Source organism: Garra rufa, unplaced genomic scaffold, assembly GCF_049309525.1.
Source record: "Garra rufa unplaced genomic scaffold, GarRuf1.0 hap1_unplaced_003, whole genome shotgun sequence".
In the NCBI taxonomy this organism is placed as follows: domain Eukaryota; kingdom Metazoa; phylum Chordata; class Actinopteri; order Cypriniformes; family Cyprinidae; genus Garra; species Garra rufa.
This window is the reverse complement of record NW_027394278.1, coordinates 8,096,448-8,116,777: the sequence shown is the minus strand read 5'-3', so window position 1 is coordinate 8,116,777 and position 20,330 is coordinate 8,096,448. Positions and strand designations below refer to the sequence as shown.

The window sequence follows — 20,330 nt, the reverse complement described above, 5'->3', positions numbered from 1 at the left end:
ATAAATAGTGAAGAAAAGGCAAAAGCTTACAGCACCTGGTATTCCCAGGCGGTCTCCCATCCAAGTACTAACCAGGCCCGACGCTGCTTTGCTTCCGAGATCAGACGAGATCGGGCGGTCTCAGCGCAGTATGGCCGTAAGCGAGGGCGCTCCAAAAAGTGGGCTATTTAAAGATCAGCCTCCGTAAAAGCCAGCATATTATATAAATAGTGAAGAAAAGGCAAAAGCTTACAGCACCTGGTATTCCCAGGCGGTCTCCCATCCAGAGTTACAAGATTAAAATGGGGTCAGATTTAACTGTGAGAGATGAGTAGTGGTTAAAAGAATGAGACATAAAAGAAGATTGGTTTAAATAGATTTGGTTTATATACAAGGTTAACATAAAAGACTTTAAAACAACACGATAAAACTAGGTAAATGCTGTTAAAAGAATACAGTTCATTTGTCCATACCCTAAAAACAGTCCAAGAATCCTAGTGTGTTGATAAGTCCAATGTGAGTGTCCACCATTGTATATACAATCCACAGAAAGTGTAATCCAAAGTTTGCAGGTGGTGAATGGAAAGGTGAGCTCTAAAATTAGCAAACTCCTTAATCCAACAGTTTGGTGACTGTCCTTTGTTTGTCATGCTGCTCTCTTATACAGTTGTACTTCCTGCTTCCTGTCATGTGTCTAGTCACATGGCAGGCCAACCATCCATTTATTTAAGACACACACACACTTAAAATGTTAAGAGCAATAAAATGGCCTAAAAAAACATGTAAAACACTTAACACTCTATAATACATTTAAATGATTGTAATAAATAGAGCGGTAAAACACGTCTTTCTAAAAGCCAGCATATTATATAAATAGTGAAGAAAAGGCAAAAGCTTACAGCACCTGGTATTCCCAGGCGGTCTCCCTTCCAGAGTTACAAGATTAAAATGGGGTCAGATTTAACTGTGAGAGATGACTAGTGGTTAAAAGAATGAGACATAAAAGAAGATTGGTTTAAATAGATTTGGTTTATATACAAGGTTCACATAAAAGACTTTAAAACAACACGATAAAACTAGGTAAATGCTGTTAAAAGAATACAGTTCATTTGTCCATACCCTAAAAACAGTCCAAGAATCCCAGTGTGTTGATAAGTCCAATATGAGTGTCCACCATTGTATATACAATCCACAGAAAGTGTAATCCAAAGTTTGCAGGTGGTGAATGGAAAGGTGAGCTCTAAAATTAGCAACTCCTTAATCCAACAGTTTGGTGACTTTTTTTGTCATGCTGCTCTCTTATACAGTTGTACTTCCTGCTTCCTGTCATGTGTCTAGTCACATGGCAGGCCAACCATCCATTTATTAAAGACACACACACACACACTTAAAATGTTAAGAGTAATAAAATGGCCTAAAAAACATGTAAAACACTTAACACTCTATAATACATTTAAATGATTGTAATAAATAGAGCGGTAAAACACGTCTTTCTAAAAGCCAGCATATTATATAAATAGTGAAGAAAAGGCAAAAGCTTACAGCACCTGGTATTCCCAGGCGGTCTCCCATCCAAGTACTAACCAGGCCCGACGCTGCTTTGCTTCCGAGATCAGACGAGATCGGGCGGTCTCAGCGCAGTATGGCCGTAAGCGAGTACTGCTCCAAAAAGTGGGCTATTTAAAGATCAGCCTCCGTAAAAGCCAGCATATTATATAAATAGTGAAGAAAAGGCAAAAGCTTACAGCACCTGGTATTCCCAGGCGGTCTCCCATCCAGAGTTACAAGATTAAAATGGGGTCAGATTTAACTGTGAGAGATGAGTAGTGGTTAAAAGAATGAGACATAAAAGAAGATTGGTTTAAATAGATTTGGTTTATATACAAGGTTAACATAAAAGACTTTAAAACAACACGATAAAACTAGGTAAATGCTGTTAAAAGAATACAGTTCATTTGTCCATACCCTAAAAACAGTCCAAGAATCCTAGTGTGTTGATAAGTCCAATGTGAGTGTCCACCATTGTATATACAATCCACAGAAAGTGTAATCCAAAGTTTGCAGGTGGTGAATGGAAAGGTGAGCTCTAAAATTAGCAAACTCCTTAATCCAACAGTTTGGTGACTGTCCTTTGTTTGTCATGCTGCTCTCTTATACAGTTGTACTTCCTGCTTCCTGTCATGTGTCTAGTCACATGGCAGGCCAACCATCCATTTATTTAAGACACACACACACTTAAAATGTTAAGAGCAATAAAATGGCCTAAAAAAACATGTAAAACACTTAACACTCTATAATACATTTAAATGATTGTAATAAATAGAGCGGTAAAACACGTCTTTCTAAAAGCCAGCATATTATATAAATAGTGAAGAAAAGGCAAAAGCTTACAGCACCTGGTATTCCCAGGCGGTCTCCCATCCAAGTACTAACCAGGCCCGACGCTGCTTTGCTTCCGAGATCAGACGAGATCGGGCGGTCTCAGCGCAGTATGGCCGTAAGCGAGGGCTGCTCCAAAAAGTGGGCTATTTAAAGATCAGCCTCCGTAAAAGCCAGCATATTATATAAATAGTGAAGAAAAGGCAAAAGCTTACAGCACCTGGTATTCCCAGGCGGTCTCCCATCCAGAGTTACAAGATTAAAATGGGGTCAGATTTAACTGTGAGAGATGACTAGTGGTTAAAAGAATGAGACATAAAAGAAGATTGGTTTAAATAGATTTGGTTTATATACAAGGTTCACATAAAAGACTTTAAAACAACACGATAAAACTAGGTAAATGCTGTTAAAAGAATACAGTTCATTTGTCCATACCCTAAAAACAGTCCAAGAATCCCAGTGTGTTGATAAGTCCAATGTGAGTGTCCACCATTGTATATACAATCCACAGAAAGTGTAATCCAAAGTTTGCAGGTGGTGAATGGAAAGGTGAGCTCTAAAATTAGCAAACTCCTTAATCCAACAGTTTGGTGACTGTCCTTTGTTTGTCATGCTGCTCTCTTATACAGTTGTACTTCCTGCTTCCTGTCATGTGTCTAGTCACATGGCAGGCCAACCATCCATTTATTTAAGACACACACACACTTAAAATGTTAAGAGCAATAAAATGGCCTAAAAAAACATGTAAAACACTTAACACTCTATAATACATTTAAATGATTGTAATAAATAGAGCGGTAAAACACGTCTTTCTAAAAGCCAGCATATTATATAAATAGTGAAGAAAAGGCAAAAGCTTACAGCACCTGGTATTCCCAGGCGGTCTCCCATCCAAGTACTAACCAGGCCCGACGCTGCTTTGCTTCCGAGATCAGACGAGATCGGGCGGTCTCAGCGCAGTATGGCCGTAAGCGAGGGCTGCTCCAAAAAGTGGGCTATTTAAAGATCAGCCTCCGTAAAAGCCAGCATATTATATAAATAGTGAAGAAAAGGCAAAAGCTTACAGCACCTGGTATTCCCAGGCGGTCTCCCATCTAAGTACTAACCAGGCCCGACGCTGCTTTGCTTCCGAGATCAGACGAGATCGGGCGCTCTCAGCGCAGTATGGCCGTAAGCGAGTACTGCTCCAAAAAGTGGGCTATTTATAGATCAGCCTCCGTAAAAGCCATCATATTATATAAATAGTGAAGAAAAGGCAAAAGCTTACAGCACCTGGTATTCCCAGGCGGTCTCCCATCCAGAGTTACAAGATTAAAATGGGGTCAGATTTAACTGTGAGAGATGACTAGTGGTTAAAAGAATGAGACATAAAAGAAGATTGGTTTAAATAGATTTGGTTTATATACAAGGTTCACATAAAAAGACTTTAAAACAACACGATAAAACTAGGTAAATGCTGTTAAAAGAATACAGTTCATTTGTCCATACCCTAAAAACAGTCCAAGAATCCCAGTGTGTTGATAAGTCCAATGTGAGTGTCCACCATTGTATATACAATCCACAGAAAGTGTAATCCAAAGTTTGCAGGTGGTGAATGGAAAGGTGAGCTCTAAAATTAGCAAACTCCTTAATCCAACAGTTTGGTGACTGTCCTTTGTATGTCATGCTGCTCTCTTATACAGTTGTACTTCCTGCTTCCTGTCATGTGTCTAGTCACATGGCAGGCCAACCATCCATTTATTTAAGACACACACACACTTAAAATGTTAAGAGTAATAAAATGGCCTAAAAAACATGTAAAACACTTAACACTCTATAATACATTTAAATGATTGTAATAAATAGAGCGGTAAAACACGTCTTTCTAAAAGCCAGCATATTATATAAATAGTGAAGAAAAGGCAAAAGCTTACAGCACCTGGTATTCCCAGGCGGTCTCCCATCCAAGTACTAACCAGGCCCGACGCTGCTTTGCTTCCGAGATCAGACGAGATCGGGCGGTCTCAGCGCAGTATGGCCGTAAGCGAGGGCTGCTCCAAAAAGTGGGCTATTTAAAGATCAGCCTCCGTAAAAGCCAGCATATTATATAAATAGTGAAGAAAAGGCAAAAGCTTACAGCACCTGGTATTCCCAGGCGGTCTCCCATCCAGAGTTACAAGATTAAAATGGGGTCAGATTTAACTGTGAGAGATGAGTAGTGGTTAAAAGAATGAGACATAAAAGAAGATTGGTTTAAATAGATTTGGTTTATATACAAGGTTAACATAAAAGACTTTAAAACAACACGATAAAACTAGGTAAATGCTGTTAAAAGAATACAGTTCATTTGTCCATACCCTAAAAACAGTCCAAGAATCCTAGTGTGTTGATAAGTCAAATGTGAGTGTCCACCATTGTATATACAATCCACAAAAAGTGTAATCCAAAGTTTGCAGGTGGTGAATGGAAAGGTGAGCTCTAAAATTAGCAAACTCCTTAATCCAACAGTTTGGTGACTGTCCTTTGTTTGTCATGCTGCTCTCTTATACAGTTGTACTTCCTGCTTCCTGTCATGTGTCTAGTCACATGGCAGGCCAACCATCCATTTATTTAAGACACACACACACTTAAAATGTTAAGAGCAATAAAATGGCCTAAAAAAACATGTAAAACACTTAACACTCTATAATACATTTAAATGATTGTAATAAATAGAGCGGTAAAACACGTCTTTCTAAAAGCCAGCATATTATATAAATAGTGAAGAAAAGGCAAAAGCTTACAGCACCTGGTATTCCCAGGCGGTCTCCCATCCAGAGTTACAAGATTAAAATGGGGTCAGATTTAACTGTGAGAGATGACTAGTGGTTAAAAGAATGAGACATAAAAGAAGATTGGTTTAAATAGATTTGGTTTATATACAAGGTTCACATAAAAGACTTTAAAACAACACGATAAAACTAGGTAAATGCTGTTAAAAGAATACAGTTCATTTGTCCATACCCTAAAAACAGTCCAAGAATCCCAGTGTGTTGATAAGTCCAATGTGAGTGTCCACCATTGTATATACAATCCACAGAAAGTGTAATCCAAAGTTTGCAGGTGGTGAATGGAAAGGTGAGCTCTAAAATTAGCAAACTCCTTAATCCAACAGTTTGGTGACTGTCCTTTGTTTGTCATGCTGCTCTCTTATACAGTTGTACTTCCTGCTTCCTGTCATGTGTCTAGTCACATGGCAGGCCAACCATCCATTTATTTAAGACACACACACACTTAAAATGTTAAGAGCAATAAAATGGCCTAAAAAAACAAGTAAAACACTTAACACTCTATAATACATTTAAATGATTGTAATAAATAGAGCGGTAAAACACGTCTTTCTAAAAGCCAGCATATTATATAAATAGTGAAGAAAAGGCAAAAGCTTACAGCACCTGGTATTCCCAGGCGGTCTCCCATCCAGAGTTACAAGATTAAAATGGGGTCAGATTTAACTGTGAGAGATGACTAGTGGTTAAAAGAATGAGACATAAAAGAAGATTGGTTTAAATAGATTTGGTTTATATACAAGGTTCACATAAAAGACTTTAAAACAACACGATAAAACTAGGTAAATGCTGTTAAAAGAATACAGTTCATTTGTCCATACCCTAAAAACAGTCCAAGAATCCCAGTGTGTTGATAAGTCCAATGTGAGTGTCCACCATTGTATATACAATCCACAGAAAGTGTAATCCAAAGTTTGCAGGTGGTGAATGGAAAGGTGAGCTCTAAAATTAGCAACTCCTTAATCCAACAGTTTGGTGACTTTTTTTGTCATGCTGCTCTCTTATACAGTTGTACTTCCTGCTTCCTGTCATGTGTCTAGTCACATGGCAGGCCAACCATCCATTTATTAAAGACACACACACACACTTAAAATGTTAAGAGTAATAAAATGGCCTAAAAAACATGTAAAACACTTAACACTCTATAATACATTTAAATGATTGTAATAAATAGAGCGGTAAAACACGTCTTTCTAAAAGCCAGCATATTATATAAATAGTGAAGAAAAGGCAAAAGCTTACAGCACCTGGTATTCCCAGGCGGTCTCCCATCCAAGTACTAACCAGGCCCGACGCTGCTTTGCTTCCGAGATCAGACGAGATCGGGCGGTCTCAGCGCAGTATGGCCGTAAGCGAGTACTGCTCCAAAAAGTGGGCTATTTATAGATCAGCCTCCGTAAAAGCCATCTTATTATATAAATAGTGAAGAAAAGGCAAAAGCTTACAGCACCTGGTATTCCCAGGGGGTCTCCCATCCAAGTACTAACCAGGCCCGACGCTGCTTTGCTTCCGAGATCGGGCGCACTCAGCGCAGTATGGCCGTAAGCGAGGACTGCTCCAAAAAGTGGGTTATTTATAGATCAGCCTCCGTAAAAGCCATCATATTATATAAATAGTGAAGAAAAGGCAAAAGTTTACAGCACCTGGTATTCCCAGGCGGTCTCCCATCCAGAGTTACAACATTAAAATGGGGTCAGAATTAACTGTGAGAGATGACTAGTGGTTAAAAGAATGAGACATAAAAGAAGATTGGTTTAAATAGATTTGGTTTTTATACAAGGTTCACATAAAAGACTTTAAAACAACACGATAAAACTAGGTAAATGCTGTTAAAAGAATACAGTTCATTTGTCCATACCCTAAAAACAGTCCAAGAATCCCAGTGTGTTGATAAGTCCAATGTGAGTGTCCACCATTGTATATACAATCCACAGAAAGTGTAATCCAAAGTTTGCAGGTGGTGAATGGAAAGGTGAGCTCTAAAATTAGCAACTCCTTAATCCAACAGTTTGGTGACTTTTTTTGTCATGCTGCTCTCTTATACAGTTGTACTTCCTGCTTCCTGTCATGTGTCTAGTCACATGGCAGGCCAACCATCCATTTATTAAAGACACACACACACTTAAAATGTTAAGAGTAATAAAATGGCCTAAAAAACATGTAAAACACTTAACACTCTATAATACATTTAAATGATTGTAATAAATAGAGCGGTAAAACAAGTCTTTCTAAAAGCCAGCATATTATATAAATAGTGAAGAAAAGGCAAAAGCTTACAGCACCTGGTATTCCCAGGCGGTCTCCCATCCAAGTACTAACCAGGCCCGACGCTGCTTTGCTTCCGAGATCAGACGAGATCGGGCGGTCTCAGCGCAGTATGGCCGTAAGCGAGGGCGCTCCAAAAAGTGGGCTATTTAAAGATCAGCCTCCGTAAAAGCCAGCATATTATATAAATAGTGAAGAAAAGGCAAAAGCTTACAGCACCTGGTATTCCCAGGCGGTCTCCCATCCAGAGTTACAAGATTAAAATGGGGTCAGATTTAACTGTGAGAGATGAGTAGTGGTTAAAAGAATGAGACATAAAAGAAGATTGGTTTAAATAGATTTGGTTTATATACAAGGTTAACATAAAAGACTTTAAAACAACACGATAAAACTAGGTAAATGCTGTTAAAAGAATACAGTTCATTTGTCCATACCCTAAAAACAGTCCAAGAATCCTAGTGTGTTGATAAGTCCAATGTGAGTGTCCACCATTGTATATACAATCCACAGAAAGTGTAATCCAAAGTTTGCAGGTGGTGAATGGAAAGGTGAGCTCTAAAATTAGCAAACTCCTTAATCCAACAGTTTGGTGACTGTCCTTTGTTTGTCATGCTGCTCTCTTATACAGTTGTACTTCCTGCTTCCTGTCATGTGTCTAGTCACATGGCAGGCCAACCATCCATTTATTTAAGACACACACACACTTAAAATGTTAAGAGCAATAAAATGGCCTAAAAAAACATGTAAAACACTTAACACTCTATAATACATTTAAATGATTGTAATAAATAGAGCGGTAAAACACGTCTTTCTAAAAGCCAGCATATTATATAAATAGTGAAGAAAAGGCAAAAGCTTACAGCACCTGGTATTCCCAGGCGGTCTCCCATCCAGAGTTACAAGATTAAAATGGGGTCAGATTTAACTGTGAGAGATGACTAGTGGTTAAAAGAATGAGACATAAAAGAAGATTGGTTTAAATAGATTTGGTTTATATACAAGGTTCACATAAAAGACTTTAAAACAACACGATAAAACTAGGTAAATGCTGTTAAAAGAATACAGTTCATTTGTCCATACCCTAAAAACAGTCCAAGAATCCCAGTGTGTTGATAAGTCCAATGTGAGTGTCCACCATTGTATATACAATCCACAGAAAGTGTAATCCAAAGTTTGCAGGTGGTGAATGGAAAGGTGAGCTCTAAAATTAGCAACTCCTTAATCCAACAGTTTGGTGACTTTTTTTGTCATGCTGCTCTCTTATACAGTTGTACTTCCTGCTTCCTGTCATGTGTCTAGTCACATGGCAGGCCAACCATCCATTTATTAAAGACACACACACACACTTAAAATGTTAAGAGTAATAAAATGGCCTAAAAAACATGTAAAACACTTAACACTCTATAATACATTTAAATGATTGTAATAAATAGAGCGGTAAAACACGTCTTTCTAAAAGCCAGCATATTATATAAATAGTGAAGAAAAGGCAAAAGCTTACAGCACCTGGTATTCCCAGGCGGTCTCCCATCCAAGTACTAACCAGGCCCGACGCTGCTTTGCTTCCGAGATCAGACGAGATCGGGCGGTCTCAGCGCAGTATGGCCGTAAGCGAGTACTGCTCCAAAAAGTGGGCTATTTATAGATCAGCCTCCGTAAAAGCCATCTTATTATATAAATAGTGAAGAAAAGGCAAAAGCTTACAGCACCTGGTATTCCCAGGGGGTCTCCCATCCAAGTACTAACCAGGCCCGACGCTGCTTTGCTTCCGAGATCGGGCGCACTCAGCGCAGTATGGCCGTAAGCGAGGACTGCTCCAAAAAGTGGGTTATTTATAGATCAGCCTCCGTAAAAGCCATCATATTATATAAATAGTGAAGAAAAGGCAAAAGTTTACAGCACCTGGTATTCCCAGGCGGTCTCCCATCCAGAGTTACAACATTAAAATGGGGTCAGAATTAACTGTGAGAGATGACTAGTGGTTAAAAGAATGAGACATAAAAGAAGATTGGTTTAAATAGATTTGGTTTTTATACAAGGTTCACATAAAAGACTTTAAAACAACACGATAAAACTAGGTAAATGCTGTTAAAAGAATACAGTTCATTTGTCCATACCCTAAAAACAGTCCAAGAATCCCAGTGTGTTGATAAGTCCAATGTGAGTGTCCACCATTGTATATACAATCCACAGAAAGTGTAATCCAAAGTTTGCAGGTGGTGAATGGAAAGGTGAGCTCTAAAATTAGCAACTCCTTAATCCAACAGTTTGGTGACTTTTTTTGTCATGCTGCTCTCTTATACAGTTGTACTTCCTGCTTCCTGTCATGTGTCTAGTCACATGGCAGGCCAACCATCCATTTATTAAAGACACACACACACTTAAAATGTTAAGAGTAATAAAATGGCCTAAAAAACATGTAAAACACTTAACACTCTATAATACATTTAAATGATTGTAATAAATAGAGCGGTAAAACAAGTCTTTCTAAAAGCCAGCATATTATATAAATAGTGAAGAAAAGGCAAAAGCTTACAGCACCTGGTATTCCCAGGCGGTCTCCCATCCAAGTACTAACCAGGCCCGACGCTGCATTGCTTCCGAGATCAGACGAGATCGGGCGGTCTCAGCGCAGTATGGCCGTAAGCGAGGGCGCTCCAAAAAGTGGGCTATTTAAAGATCAGCCTCCGTAAAAGCCAGCATATTATATAAATAGTGAAGAAAAGGCAAAAGCTTACAGCACCTGGTATTCCCAGGCGGTCTCCCATCTAAGTACTAACCAGGCCCGACGCTGCTTTGCTTCCGAGATCAGACGAGATCGGGCGCTCTCAGCGCAGTATGGCCGTAAGCGAGTACTGCTCCAAAAAGTGGGCTATTTATAGATCAGCCTCCGTAAAAGCCATCATATTATATAAATAGTGAAGAAAAGGCAAAAGCTTACAGCACCTGGTATTCCCAGGCGGTCTCCCATCCAGAGTTACAAGATTAAAATGGGGTCAGATTTAACTGTGAGAGATGACTAGTGGTTAAAAGAATGAGACATAAAAGAAGATTGGTTTAAATAGATTTGGTTTTTATACAAGGTTCACATAAAAGACTTTAAAACAACACGATAAAACTAGGTAAATGCTGTTAAAAGAATACAGTTCATTTGTCCATACCCTAAAAACAGTCCAAGAATCCCAGTGTGTTGATAAGTCCAATGTGAGTGTCCACCATTGTATATACAATCCACAGAAAGTGTAATCCAAAGTTTGCAGGTGGTGAATGGAAAGGTGAGCTCTAAAATTAGCAAACTCCTTAATCCAACAGTTTGGTGACTGTCCTTTGTATGTCATGCTGCTCTCTTATACAGTTGTACTTCCTGCTTCCTGTCATGTGTCTAGTCACATGGCAGGCCAACCATCCATTTATTTAAGACACACACACACTTAAAATGTTAAGAGCAATAAAATGGCCTAAAAAAACATGTAAAACACTTAACACTCTATAATACATTTAAATGATTGTAATAAATAGAGCGGTAAAACACGTCTTTCTAAAAGCCAGCATATTATATAAATAGTGAAGAAAAGGCAAAAGCTTACAGCACCTGGTATTCCCAGGCGGTCTCCCATCCAAGTACTAACCAGGCCCGACGCTGCTTTGCTTCCGAGATCAGACGAGATTGGGCGGTCTCAGCGCGGTATGGCCGTAAGCGAGGGCTGCTCCAAAAAGTGGCCTATTTAAAGATCAGCCTCCGTAAAAGCCAGCATATTATATAAATAGTGAAGAAAAGGCAAAAGCTTACAGCACCTGGTATTCCCAGGCGGTCTCCCATCCAGAGTTACAAGATTAAAATGGGGTCAGATTTAACTGTGAGAGATGAGTAGTGGTTAAAAGAATGAGACATAAAAGAAGATTGGTTTAAATAGATTTGGTTTATATACAAGGTTAACATAAAAGACTTTAAAACAACACGATAAAACTAGGTAAATGCTGTTAAAAGAATACAGTTCATTTGTCCATACCCTAAAAACAGTCCAAGAATCCTAGTGTGTTGATAAGTCCAATGTGAGTGTCCACCATTGTATATACAATCCACAGAAAGTGTAATCCAAAGTTTGCAGGTGGTGAATGGAAAGGTGAGCTCTAAAATTAGCAAACTCCTTAATCCAACAGTTTGGTGACTGTCCTTTGTTTGTCATGCTGCTCTCTTATACAGTTGTACTTCCTGCTTCCTGTCATGTGTCTAGTCACATGGCAGGCCAACCATCCATTTATTTAAGACACACACACACTTAAAATGTTAAGAGCAATAAAATGGCCTAAAAAACATGTAAAACACTTAACACTCTATAATACATTTAAATGATTGTAATAAATAGAGCGGTAAAACACGTCTTTCTAAAAGCCAGCATATTATATAAATAGTGAAGAAAAGGCAAAAGCTTACAGCACCTGGTATTCCCAGGCGGTCTCCCTTCCAGAGTTACAAGATTAAAATGGGGTCAGATTTAACTGTGAGAGATGACTAGTGGTTAAAAGAATGAGACATAAAAGAAGATTGGTTTAAATAGATTTGGTTTATATACAAGGTTCACATAAAAGACTTTAAAACAACACGATAAAACTAGGTAAATGCTGTTAAAAGAATACAGTTCATTTGTCCATACCCTAAAAACAGTCCAAGAATCCCAGTGTGTTGATAAGTCCAATGTGAGTGTCCACCATTGTATATACAATCCACAGAAAGTGTAATCCAAAGTTTGCAGGTGGTGAATGGAAAGGTGAGCTCTAAAATTAGCAAACTCCTTAATCCAACAGTTTGGTGACTTTTTTTGTCATGCTGCTCTCTTATACAGTTGTACTTCCTGCTTCCTGTCATGTGTCTAGTCACATGGCAGGCCAACCATCCATTTATTAAAGACACACACACACTTAAAATGTTAAGAGTAATAAAATGGCCTAAAAAACATGTAAAACACTTAACACTCTATAATACATTTAAATGATTGTAATAAATAGAGCGGTAAAACACGTCTTTCTAAAAGCCAGCATATTATATAAATAGTGAAGAAAAGGCAAAAGCTTACAGCACCTGGTATTCCCAGGCGGTCTCCCATCCAAGTACTAACCAGGCCCGACGCTGCTTTGCTTCCGAGATCAGACGAGATCGGGCGGTCTCAGCGCAGTATGGCCGTAAGCGAGGGCTGCTCCAAAAAGTGGGCTATTTAAAGATCAGCCTCCGTAAAAGCCAGCATATTATATAAATAGTGAAGAAAAGGCAAAAGCTTACAGCACCTGGTATTCCCAGGCGGTCTCCCATCCAGAGTTACAAGATTAAAATGGGGTCAGATTTAACTGTGAGAGATGAGTAGTGGTTAAAAGAATGAGACATAAAAGAAGATTGGTTTAAATAGATTTGGTTTATATACAAGGTTAACATAAAAGACTTTAAAACAACACGATAAAACTAGGTAAATGCTGTTAAAAGAATACAGTTCATTTGTCCATACCCTAAAAACAGTCCAAGAATCCTAGTGTGTTGATAAGTCCAATGTGAGTGTCCACCATTGTATATACAATCCACAGAAAGTGTAATCCAAAGTTTGCAGGTGGTGAATGGAAAGGTGAGCTCTAAAATTAGCAAACTCCTTAATCCAACAGTTTGGTGACTGTCCTTTGTTTGTCATGCTGCTCTCTTATACAGTTGTACTTCCTGCTTCCTGTCATGTGTCTAGTCACATGGCAGGCCAACCATCCATTTATTTAAGACACACACACACTTAAAATGTTAAGAGCAATAAAATGGCCTAAAAAAACATGTAAAACACTTAACACTCTATAATACATTTAAATGATTGTAATAAATAGAGCGGTAAAACACGTCTTTCTAAAAGCCAGCATATTATATAAATAGTGAAGAAAAGGCAAAAGCTTACAGCACCTGGTATTCCCAGGCGGTCTCCCATCCAGAGTTACAAGATTAAAATGGGGTCAGATTTAACTGTGAGAGATGACTAGTGGTTAAAAGAATGAGACATAAAAGAAGATTGGTTTAAATAGATTTGGTTTATATACAAGGTTCACATAAAAGACTTTAAAACAACACGATAAAACTAGGTAAATGCTGTTAAAAGAATACAGTTCATTTGTCCATACCCTAAAAACAGTCCAAGAATCCCAGTGTGTTGATAAGTCCAATGTGAGTGTCCACCATTGTATATACAATCCACAGAAAGTGTAATCCAAAGTTTGCAGGTGGTGAATGGAAAGGTGAGCTCTAAAATTAGCAAACTCCTTAATCCAACAGTTTGGTGACTGTCCTTTGTTTGTCATGCTGCTCTCTTATACAGTTGTACTTCCTGCTTCCTGTCATGTGTCTAGTCACATGGCAGGCCAACCATCCATTTATTTAAGACACACACACACTTAAAATGTTAAGAGCAATAAAATGGCCTAAAAAAACATGTAAAACACTTAACACTCTATAATACATTTAAATGATTGTAATAAATAGAGCGGTAAAACACGTCTTTCTAAAAGCCAGCATATTATATAAATAGTGAAGAAAAGGCAAAAGCTTACAGCACCTGGTATTCCCAGGCGGTCTCCCATCCAGAGTTACAAGATTAAAATGGGGTCAGATTTAACTGTGAGAGATGACTAGTGGTTAAAAGAATGAGACATAAAAGAAGATTGGTTTAAATAGATTTGGTTTATATACAAGGTTCACATAAAAGACTTTAAAACAACACGATAAAACTAGGTAAATGCTGTTAAAAGAATACAGTTCATTTGTCCATACCCTAAAAACAGTCCAAGAATCCCAGTGTGTTGATAAGTCCAATGTGAGTGTCCACCATTGTATATACAATCCACAGAAAGTGTAATCCAAAGTTTGCAGGTGGTGAATGGAAAGGTGAGCTCTAAAATTAGCAACTCCTTAATCCAACAGTTTGGTGACTTTTTTTGTCATGCTGCTCTCTTATACAGTTGTACTTCCTGCTTCCTGTCATGTGTCTAGTCACATGGCAGGCCAACCATCCATTTATTAAAGACACACACACACTTAAAATGTTAAGAGTAATAAAATGGCCTAAAAAACATGTAAAACACTTAACACTCTATAATACATTTAAATGATTGTAATAAATAGAGCGGTAAAACAAGTCTTTCTAAAAGCCAGCATATTATATAAATAGTGAAGAAAAGGCAAAAGCTTACAGCACCTGGTATTCCCAGGCGGTCTCCCATCCAAGTACTAACCAGGCCCGACTCTGCTTTGCTTCCGAGATCAGACGAGATCGGGCGGTCTCAGCGCAGTATGGCCGTAAGCGAGGGCGCTCCAAAAAGTGGGCTATTTAAAGATCAGCCTCCGTAAAAGCCAGCATATTATATAAATAGTGAAGAAAAGGCAAAAGCTTACAGCACCTGGTATTCCCAGGCGGTCTCCCATCCAGAGTTACAAGATTAAAATGGGGTCAGATTTAACTGTGAGAGATGAGTAGTGGTTAAAAGAATGAGACATAAAAGAAGATTGGTTTAAATAGATTTGGTTTATATACAAGGTTAACATAAAAGACTTTAAAACAACACGATAAAACTAGGTAAATGCTGTTAAAAGAATACAGTTCATTTGTCCATACCCTAAAAACAGTCCAAGAATCCTAGTGTGTTGATAAGTCCAATGTGAGTGTCCACCATTGTATATACAATCCACAGAAAGTGTAATCCAAAGTTTGCAGGTGGTGAATGGAAAGGTGAGCTCTAAAATTAGCAAACTCCTTAATCCAACAGTTTGGTGACTGTCCTTTGTTTGTCATGCTGCTCTCTTATACAGTTGTACTTCCTGCTTCCTGTCATGTGTCTAGTCACATGGCAGGCCAACCATCCATTTATTTAAGACACACACACACTTAAAATGTTAAGAGCAATAAAATGGCCTAAAAAAACATGTAAAACACTTAACACTCTATAATACATTTAAATGATTGTAATAAATAGAGCGGTAAAACACGTCTTTCTAAAAGCCAGCATATTATATAAATAGTGAAGAAAAGGCAAAAGCTTACAGCACCTGGTATTCCCAGGCGGTCTCCCATCCAGAGTTACAAGATTAAAATGGGGTCAGATTTAACTGTGAGAGATGACTAGTGGTTAAAAGAATGAGACATAAAAGAAGATTGGTTTAAATAGATTTGGTTTATATACAAGGTTCACATAAAAGACTTTAAAACAACACGATAAAACTAGGTAAATGCTGTTAAAAGAATACAGTTCATTTGTCCATACCCTAAAAACAGTCCAAGAATCCCAGTGTGTTGATAAGTCCAATGTGAGTGTCCACCATTGTATATACAATCCACAGAAAGTGTAATCCAAAGTTTGCAGGTGGTGAATGGAAAGGTGAGCTCTAAAATTAGCAACTCCTTAATCCAACAGTTTGGTGACTTTTTTTGTCATGCTGCTCTCTTATACAGTTGTACTTCCTGCTTCCTGTCATGTGTCTAGTCACATGGCAGGCCAACCATCCATTTATTAAAGACACACACACACACTTAAAATGTTAAGAGTAATAAAATGGCCTAAAAAACATGTAAAACACTTAACACTCTATAATACATTTAAATGATTGTAATAAATAGAGCGGTAAAACACGTCTTTCTAAAAGCCAGCATATTATATAAATAGTGAAGAAAAGGCAAAAGCTTACAGCACCTGGTATTCCCAGGCGGTCTCCCATCCAAGTACTAACCAGGCCCGACGCTGCTTTGCTTCCGAGATCAGACGAGATCGGGCGGTCTCAGCGCAGTATGGCCGTAAGCGAGTACTGCTCCAAAAAGTGGGCTATTTATAGATCAGCCTCCGTAAAAGCCATCTTATTATATAAATAGTGAAGAAAAGGCAAAAGCTTACAGCACCTGGTATTCCCAGGGGGTCTCCCATCCAAGTACTAACCAGGCCCGACGCTGCTTTGCTTCCGAGATCGGGCGCACTCAGCGCAGTATGGCCGTAAGCGAGGACTGCTCCAAAAAGTGGGTTATTTATAGATCAGCCTCCGTAAAAGCCATCATATTATATAAATAGTGAAGAAAAGGCAAAAGTTTACAGCACCTGGTATTCCCAGGCGGTCTCCCATCCAGAGTTACAACATTAAAATGGGGTCAGAATTAACTGTGAGAGATGACTAGTGGTTAAAAGAATGAGACATAAAAGAAGATTGGTTTAAATAGATTTGGTTTTTATACAAGGTTCACATAAAAGACTTTAAAACAACACGATAAAACTAGGTAAATGCTGTTAAAAGAATACAGTTCATTTGTCCATACCCTAAAAACAGTCCAAGAATCCCAGTGTGTTGATAAGTCCAATGTGAGTGTCCACCATTGTATATACAATCCACAGAAAGTGTAATCCAAAGTTTGCAGGTGGTGAATGGAAAGGTGAGCTCTAAAATTAGCAACTCCTTAATCCAACAGTTTGGTGACTTTTTTTGTCATGCTGCTCTCTTATACAGTTGTACTTCCTGCTTCCTGTCATGTGTCTAGTCACATGGCAGGCCAACCATCCATTTATTAAAGACACACACACACACTTAAAATGTTAAGAGTAATAAAATGGCCTAAAAAACATGTAAAACACTTAACACTCTATAATACATTTAAATGATTGTAATAAATAGAGCGGTAAAACACGTCTTTCTAAAAGCCAGCATATTATATAAATAGTGAAGAAAAGGCAAAAGCTTACAGCACCTGGTATTCCCAGGCGGTCTCCCATCCAAGTACTAACCAGGCCCGACGCTGCTTTGCTTCCGAGATCAGACGAGATCGGGCGGTCTCAGCGCAGTATGGCCGTAAGCGAGTACTGCTCCAAAAAGTGGGCTATTTATAGATCAGCCTCCGTAAAAGCCATCTTATTATATAAATAGTGAAGAAAAGGCAAAAGCTTACAGCACCTGGTATTCCCAGGGGGTCTCCCATCCAAGTACTAACCAGGCCCGACGCTGCTTTGCTTCCGAGATCGGGCGCACTCAGCGCAGTATGGCCGTAAGCGAGGACTGCTCCAAAAAGTGGGTTATTTATAGATCAGCCTCCGTAAAAGCCATCATATTATATAAATAGTGAAGAAAAGGCAAAAGTTTACAGCACCTGGTATTCCCAGGCGGTCTCCCATCCAGAGTTACAACATTAAAATGGGGTCAGAATTAACTGTGAGAGATGACTAGTGGTTAAAAGAATGAGACATAAAAGAAGATTGGTTTAAATAGATTTGGTTTTTATACAAGGTTCACATAAAAGACTTTAAAACAACACGATAAAACTAGGTAAATGCTGTTAAAAGAATACAGTTCATTTGTCCATACCCTAAAAACAGTCCAAGAATCCCAGTGTGTTGATAAGTCCAATGTGAGTGTCCACCATTGTATATACAATCCACAGAAAGTGTAATCCAAAGTTTGCAGGTGGTGAATGGAAAGGTGAGCTCTAAAATTAGCAACTCCTTAATCCAACAGTTTGGTGACTTTTTTTGTCATGCTGCTCTCTTATACAGTTGTACTTCCTGCTTCCTGTCATGTGTCTAGTCACATGGCAGGCCAACCATCCATTTATTAAAGACACACACACACTTAAAATGTTAAGAGTAATAAAATGGCCTAAAAAACATGTAAAACACTTAACACTCTATAATACATTTAAATGATTGTAATAAATAGAGCGGTAAAACAAGTCTTTCTAAAAGCCAGCATATTATATAAATAGTGAAGAAAAGGCAAAAGCTTACAGCACCTGGTATTCCCAGGCGGTCTCCCATCCAAGTACTAACCAGGCCCGACGCTGCTTTGCTTCCGAGATCAGACGAGATCGGGCGGTCTCAGCGCAGTATGGCCGTAAGCGAGGGCGCTCCAAAAAGTGGGCTATTTAAAGATCAGCCTCCGTTAAAGCCAGCATATTATATAAATAGTGAAGAAAAGGCAAAAGCTTACAGCACCTGGTATTCCCAGGCGGTCTCCCATCCAGAGTTACAAGATTAAAATGGGGTCAGATTTAACTGTGAGAGATGAGTAGTGGTTAAAAGAATGAGACATAAAAGAAGATTGGTTTAAATAGATTTGGTTTATATACAAGGTTAACATAAAAGACTTTAAAACAACACGATAAAACTAGGTAAATGCTGTTAAAAGAATACAGTTCATTTGTCCATACCCTAAAAACAGTCCAAGAATCCTAGTGTGTTGATAAGTCCAATGTGAGTGTCCACCATTGTATATACAATCCACAGAAAGTGTAATCCAAAGTTTGCAGGTGGTGAATGGAAAGGTGAGCTCTAAAATTAGCAAACTCCTTAATCCAACAGTTTGGTGACTGTCCTTTGTTTGTCATGCTGCTCTCTTATACAGTTGTACTTCCTGCTTCCTGTCATGTGTCTAGTCACATGGCAGGCCAACCATCCATTTATTTAAGACACACACACACTTAAAATGTTAAGAGCAATAAAATGGCCTAAAAAAACATGTAAAACACTTAACACTCTATAATACATTTAAATGATTGTAATAAATAGAGCGGTAAAACACGTCTTTCTAAAAGCCAGCATATTATATAAATAGTGAAGAAAAGGCAAAAGCTTACAGCACCTGGTATTCCCAGGCGGTCTCCCATCCAGAGTTACAAGATTAAAATGGGGTCAGATTTAACTGTGAGAGATGACTAGTGGTTAAAAGAATGAGACATAAAAGAAGATTGGTTTAAATAGATTTGGTTTATATACAAGGTTCACATAAAAGACTTTAAAACAACACGATAAAACTAGGTAAATGCTGTTAAAAGAATACAGTTCATTTGTCCATACCCTAAAAACAGTCCAAGAATCCCAGTGTGTTGATAAGTCCAATGTGAGTGTCCACCATTGTATATACAATCCACAGAAAGTGTAATCCAAAGTTTGCAGGTGGTGAATGGAAAGGTGAGCTCTAAAATTAGCAACTCCTTAATCCAACAGTTTGGTGACTTTTTTTGTCATGCTGCTCTCTTATACAGTTGTACTTCCTGCTTCCTGTCATGTGTCTAGTCACATGGCAGGCCAACCATCCATTTATTAAAGACACACACACACACTTAAAATGTTAAGAGTAATAAAATGGCCTAAAAAACATGTAAAACACTTAACACTCTATAATACATTTAAATGATTGTAATAAATAGAGCGGTAAAACACGTCTTTCTAAAAGCCAGCATATTATATAAATAGTGAAGAAAAGGCAAAAGCTTACAGCACCTGGTATTCCCAGGCGGTCTCCCATCCAAGTACTAACCAGGCCCGACGCTGCTTTGCTTCCGAGATCAGACGAGATCGGGCGGTCTCAGCGCAGTATGGCCGTAAGCGAGTACTGCTCCAAAAAGTGGGCTATTTATAGATCAGCCTCCGTAAAAGCCATCTTATTATATAAATAGTGAAGAAAAGGCAAAAGCTTACAGCACCTGGTATTCCCAGGGGGTCTCCCATCCAAGTACTAACCAGGCCCGACGCTGCTTTGCTTCCGAGATCGGGCGCACTCAGCGCAGTATGGCCGTAAGCGAGGACTGCTCCAAAAAGTGGGTTATTTATAGATCAGCCTCCGTAAAAGCCATCATATTATATAAATAGTGAAGAAAAGGCAAAAGTTTACAGCACCTGGTATTCCCAGGCGGTCTCCCATCCAGAGTTACAACATTAAAATGGGGTCAGAATTAACTGTGAGAGATGACTAGTGGTTAAAAGAATGAGACATAAAAGAAGATTGGTTTAAATAGATTTGGTTTTTATACAAGGTTCACATAAAAGACTTTAAAACAACACGATAAAACTAGGTAAATGCTGTTAAAAGAATACAGTTCATTTGTCCATACCCTAAAAACAGTCCAAGAATCCCAG

The 20,330-nt window shown here is 38.6% G+C and overlaps 18 non-coding genes and 5 pseudogenes across 18 annotated transcripts; all 23 read right to left on the bottom strand.

Annotated features, from left to right (window-relative positions):
- Window positions 1-23: 23 nt before the first annotated feature.
- LOC141310179 (5S ribosomal RNA) lies at window positions 24-142 on the bottom strand. Its single transcript, XR_012347725.1, has one exon. It is a non-coding gene; the product is annotated as a 5S ribosomal RNA (ribosomal RNA).
- A 1,372-nt stretch (window positions 143-1,514) lies between these two features.
- LOC141310178 (5S ribosomal RNA) lies at window positions 1,515-1,633 on the bottom strand. The gene has a single exon (XR_012347724.1). It is a non-coding gene; the product is annotated as a 5S ribosomal RNA (ribosomal RNA).
- Window positions 1,634-2,363: 730 nt separating this feature from the next.
- LOC141310177 (5S ribosomal RNA) lies at window positions 2,364-2,482 on the bottom strand. Its single transcript, XR_012347723.1, has one exon. It is a non-coding gene; the product is annotated as a 5S ribosomal RNA (ribosomal RNA).
- Window positions 2,483-3,212: 730 nt separating this feature from the next.
- LOC141310176 (5S ribosomal RNA) lies at window positions 3,213-3,331 on the bottom strand. Its single transcript, XR_012347722.1, has one exon. It is a non-coding gene; the product is annotated as a 5S ribosomal RNA (ribosomal RNA).
- An 84-nt stretch (window positions 3,332-3,415) lies between these two features.
- LOC141309895 (5S ribosomal RNA) lies at window positions 3,416-3,534 on the bottom strand. Its single transcript, XR_012347442.1, has one exon. It is a non-coding gene; the product is annotated as a 5S ribosomal RNA (ribosomal RNA).
- Window positions 3,535-4,264: 730 nt separating this feature from the next.
- LOC141310175 (5S ribosomal RNA) lies at window positions 4,265-4,383 on the bottom strand. The gene has a single exon (XR_012347720.1). It is a non-coding gene; the product is annotated as a 5S ribosomal RNA (ribosomal RNA).
- Window positions 4,384-6,400: 2,017 nt separating this feature from the next.
- LOC141310174 (5S ribosomal RNA) lies at window positions 6,401-6,519 on the bottom strand. The gene has a single exon (XR_012347719.1). It is a non-coding gene; the product is annotated as a 5S ribosomal RNA (ribosomal RNA).
- Window positions 6,520-6,603: 84 nt separating this feature from the next.
- LOC141310514 (5S ribosomal RNA) lies at window positions 6,604-6,712 on the bottom strand (annotated as a pseudogene).
- Window positions 6,713-7,435: 723 nt separating this feature from the next.
- LOC141310173 (5S ribosomal RNA) lies at window positions 7,436-7,554 on the bottom strand. The gene has a single exon (XR_012347718.1). It is a non-coding gene; the product is annotated as a 5S ribosomal RNA (ribosomal RNA).
- A 1,370-nt stretch (window positions 7,555-8,924) lies between these two features.
- Window positions 8,925-9,043, bottom strand: LOC141310171 (5S ribosomal RNA). The gene has a single exon (XR_012347716.1). It is a non-coding gene; the product is annotated as a 5S ribosomal RNA (ribosomal RNA).
- Window positions 9,044-9,127: 84 nt separating this feature from the next.
- On the bottom strand, window positions 9,128-9,236 carry LOC141310512 (5S ribosomal RNA; annotated as a pseudogene).
- Window positions 9,237-9,959: 723 nt separating this feature from the next.
- On the bottom strand, window positions 9,960-10,078 carry LOC141310406 (5S ribosomal RNA). The gene has a single exon (XR_012347950.1). It is a non-coding gene; the product is annotated as a 5S ribosomal RNA (ribosomal RNA).
- Window positions 10,079-10,161: 83 nt separating this feature from the next.
- LOC141309894 (5S ribosomal RNA) lies at window positions 10,162-10,280 on the bottom strand. The gene has a single exon (XR_012347441.1). It is a non-coding gene; the product is annotated as a 5S ribosomal RNA (ribosomal RNA).
- Window positions 10,281-11,010: 730 nt separating this feature from the next.
- On the bottom strand, window positions 11,011-11,129 carry LOC141310308 (5S ribosomal RNA). Its single transcript, XR_012347852.1, has one exon. It is a non-coding gene; the product is annotated as a 5S ribosomal RNA (ribosomal RNA).
- A 1,369-nt stretch (window positions 11,130-12,498) lies between these two features.
- LOC141310169 (5S ribosomal RNA) lies at window positions 12,499-12,617 on the bottom strand. Its single transcript, XR_012347715.1, has one exon. It is a non-coding gene; the product is annotated as a 5S ribosomal RNA (ribosomal RNA).
- A 2,015-nt stretch (window positions 12,618-14,632) lies between these two features.
- LOC141310349 (5S ribosomal RNA) lies at window positions 14,633-14,751 on the bottom strand. Its single transcript, XR_012347893.1, has one exon. It is a non-coding gene; the product is annotated as a 5S ribosomal RNA (ribosomal RNA).
- Window positions 14,752-16,121: 1,370 nt separating this feature from the next.
- On the bottom strand, window positions 16,122-16,240 carry LOC141310168 (5S ribosomal RNA). The gene has a single exon (XR_012347714.1). It is a non-coding gene; the product is annotated as a 5S ribosomal RNA (ribosomal RNA).
- An 84-nt stretch (window positions 16,241-16,324) lies between these two features.
- Window positions 16,325-16,433, bottom strand: LOC141310511 (5S ribosomal RNA; annotated as a pseudogene).
- Window positions 16,434-17,158: 725 nt separating this feature from the next.
- Window positions 17,159-17,277, bottom strand: LOC141310167 (5S ribosomal RNA). Its single transcript, XR_012347713.1, has one exon. It is a non-coding gene; the product is annotated as a 5S ribosomal RNA (ribosomal RNA).
- Window positions 17,278-17,361: 84 nt separating this feature from the next.
- LOC141310510 (5S ribosomal RNA) lies at window positions 17,362-17,470 on the bottom strand (annotated as a pseudogene).
- A 723-nt stretch (window positions 17,471-18,193) lies between these two features.
- Window positions 18,194-18,312, bottom strand: LOC141310166 (5S ribosomal RNA). The gene has a single exon (XR_012347712.1). It is a non-coding gene; the product is annotated as a 5S ribosomal RNA (ribosomal RNA).
- Window positions 18,313-19,682: 1,370 nt separating this feature from the next.
- Window positions 19,683-19,801, bottom strand: LOC141310165 (5S ribosomal RNA). Its single transcript, XR_012347711.1, has one exon. It is a non-coding gene; the product is annotated as a 5S ribosomal RNA (ribosomal RNA).
- Window positions 19,802-19,885: 84 nt separating this feature from the next.
- On the bottom strand, window positions 19,886-19,994 carry LOC141310509 (5S ribosomal RNA; annotated as a pseudogene).
- Window positions 19,995-20,330: the final 336 nt, after the last annotated feature.